Source organism: Silene latifolia, chromosome Y, assembly GCF_048544455.1.
Source record: "Silene latifolia isolate original U9 population chromosome Y, ASM4854445v1, whole genome shotgun sequence".
Lineage (NCBI taxonomy): Eukaryota > Viridiplantae > Streptophyta > Magnoliopsida > Caryophyllales > Caryophyllaceae > Silene > Silene latifolia.
Genome location: NC_133538.1, coordinates 423,119,466 through 423,122,726, shown reverse-complemented (window position 1 = coordinate 423,122,726; position 3,261 = coordinate 423,119,466). Strand labels below are relative to the sequence as shown.

Genomic DNA, 3,261 nt, shown 5'->3' with positions numbered 1-3,261 from the left:
GTGATTTTGACACTTCTTCAAGCTTAGCCATAACCATCTCAAAATTCAAGTTGATGGTATCAATATGAGCACTAAGTTGAGCACCCAATTGAGTAATAGAGTCCACTTCATGCTTTCCTCCTCTAGTAGCCTTGCGAGGTCTACTATATTGTGAATTATGGACCGCCATTTCCTCAATCTTGTTCCAAGTTTGATTATCGTCAACTTCGGTGAACATACCATTTGATCCCATGTTGAGAATGTTTCTTGAGTCTTCATAAAGACCATTCCAAAATTGTTGTACCAAGAACCACTCGCTAAGTCCATGATGAGGACATGAGCGACAAGTTCCTTTGAATCGCTCCCAAGCTTCATAGAAAGATTCTTCGTCCCTTTGCTTAAAACCCGTAATTTGAGCTCTTAGCATGTTAGTCTTTTCCGGAGGGTAGAATGTTTTGTAGAAAGCTAGAACCAACTTCTTCCAGGAGTCAATTCCAAGAGTAGCCTTATCAAGGTTCATCAACCATTGTTTCACGGTACCAATTAGAGAAAAAGGAAATAAGACCCGTCGAATTTGGTCTTGAGTCACTCCGGTTTCTGAAATCGCAACACAATAGTCACAAAAAGTCTCCATGTGGGAATGAGGGTCTTCACTAGGCATCCCCCCAAATTGGCTTCTTTTTACTAATTGGATAAATGCGGATTTTGCAATAAAATTTCCGGTTAAGTGTTGTGGTGTGGGAGTACCATTGGGTAGGTTCTCCTCGGTTGGTACGGAATGTGATGAAAACTTAGGCATTGTGGGGTGATTTTGTGGTTGATTTTGTGTTGGGTTCTCCTCACCTCCTCTTGCAAAAGGGTTGATGAACTCAATAGTATTTGGTTGAATATCTACAATCTCACCAATACCTCTCAAAGTATTTCTAGCGATTCTTCTATTGGTTGTCAAAGTCCTTTCAATTTCGTGATCAATGGGTAACAAGTTACCTTGTGATCATCTAGACATGCAAAATATCAAACAACTCGAAAACAATTAGAACAAACCTTGAGGAGTTTTACTTCCCCAAGGCAAAGAAAGACACAACTAATAACAATCAAAGAAAATCAAATCAAGTTAACACCGTCCCCGGCAACGGCGCCATTTTGATGAGAGTGTCATGGGGGCTCTCAATCAAACACATTTATATTCTCAACCAAACAACTAGTTAGTGGTTAAGTCGAGGTCGATCCATGGGATGTTGTGCTTTGGGTTCTAAGTCTATCTATTTCAATTTATACAAGTGTCACGATTGGTTTGGGTTTGTAGTTGTGTTCTAGACTAATGAAAAGCAATAAAGTAAATAGAGGTGTAAACAAGTAATAAAGAGTACTAGGATATCATGGGGTCATAGGGGATTCATGGTATTGATCATACAAACATGTTTACAAAGTTGCAAGGAATTAATGTTTTGGTGGAACCAAGTTGGTTTATATCTTATAGTTCTTAGGAAGAGTTGGGTCCCGGAGCCGAATCGATTAGATTGTACAACACCTACAAGTTGACTTACTTTCCTCCTAATCACTTCTATGCATGGTCTAACAAGACTCGAGTTGGTTTATATCTTACAATTCAAGTTGAGTAGATAAGAGATGGGTAAAAGTGCAAGGATTCATAGGCTTAGCATTTCATCAAACATAACATGTGCATAGGTTGACATCACAACAAGCAAGCAATTTAATTATGAAAACATACTAGATTAAGCATTGATTAATCCCATGTTTGTTTTTCCTAATTACCCACTAATCCTAGTTAAGAGACTACTCACTTATTATCATGGTAAACGTGTCATTAATGGTGTCAATCATCACAACAAGTGTAAACATGATAAGAGAATGAGGAAAATAAACAATAAAGAGTAAAGGGTAAAAGAATTATACCAAACTTGAGATGATTCCAAATAATTAAGCAAAGAATAAAAGAAGAGAACTTGATTGATTGATGAAGAATGGTCAATTCTCCAATAATAACCCAATAATCTTCAATTACCCAATAATAAACTTGAATTACCCAATAATAAACTTGAACAATAATTAAGGAAATATTAATGTGTAATTTTGTGGAAAGATTAAAGGATAATCTATTCTAATCTACTCCTAATATATTCTAAGGAAAGTTGATTTAATCTAAGAAAACTTGATTCTAATCTAAGGGAACTTGCCTCCCTAAGAGGGCTTTACAAATGGGGTATAAATAGTAGTACATCATTAGGTTAAGCAAGGGTAGATTGGTAAATAACAATGCTAATTGTTGAGTTGAGGAAGTGCTCCTCTCAAAGAAAGATGCGAGTATCCTTTTTGCTAGTCTTTCAAAAATATGCGCATCTCGAGTGGAACAAGGAAGAGGACGTTTTGCACTGTGAAGGAATCCGAGCGGATTGTGGGTCAGGACGCTCGGACTGTAGCAGGGGGAGACGAGTGGATCAAGGACGGGACGCTCGGATCTTAAAGCAGCGTTCTTCTTCATTCTTGTCTGTCAAAAAATTCGAGCGTCTTTGAAGGGGAGACGCTCGTCCTGCAGGAGACGAGCGGATTGGGTCTCGGGATGCTCGTCGTGGCGGACAGTTTCTCTATTTGAGCTTTGATTGTAAAACAGACTTCGTTTTCTCATCCGGACTCCTATTGGAGTGATTCAAAAGCCTAGATCACTTAATTTTTCAACGCCGTTCCATCTAGCATACTTTAAGAGCCAAAGGAGCAAACCTTGGTTTGGTTACGAGCAATTTCTTCTTGCATTGACTTCCTTCTCGTCATCCTTGCTTTTTAACCCTATGATCCTTCTATATACTCTTTATTCCTACATCCTTGGTCATCATTCTTTCCTCCTCTTCATACTAGTCCATATAATATCATCAAAAAGCTTCCAAACATGCACGGGAGACGGGAATTCCACCTCATTTATCTTCTTTCCTACAAAACATACGAAATGCACTAGGAAAGCAAAATAGAAAGCATTTGACGAATAAAATGGCTATGCAATGTTACAATTGTATGTAAAATAGGCTCAATTAGGGGATTAAATGTGCACAAATATGAGTCACATCACCGAGTCTGAACCCGAGTCAACCGAGTCTATGCCCGAGTCAACCGAGTGTATGCCCGAGTTAAGCGACTTAATACCCAGATATGCGAATTCAAACTTAAACTGACCCAAACCATAATCCTAAAGAATCTGAAAACAGACCCAATTCTATCTAATTATTTTTAAATCTTCTGTTCTAACGATTATGTTTTGATTTCTCTTAG

At 38.2% G+C, this 3,261-nt stretch overlaps 1 non-coding gene across 1 annotated transcript; it reads left to right on the top strand.

The window, feature by feature from the left end:
- Positions 1-299: 299 nt before the first annotated feature.
- On the top strand, positions 300-406 carry LOC141636175 (small nucleolar RNA R71). The gene has a single exon (XR_012540805.1). It is a non-coding gene; the product is annotated as a small nucleolar RNA R71 (small nucleolar RNA).
- The last annotated feature ends 2,855 nt before the right edge of the window (positions 407-3,261 follow it).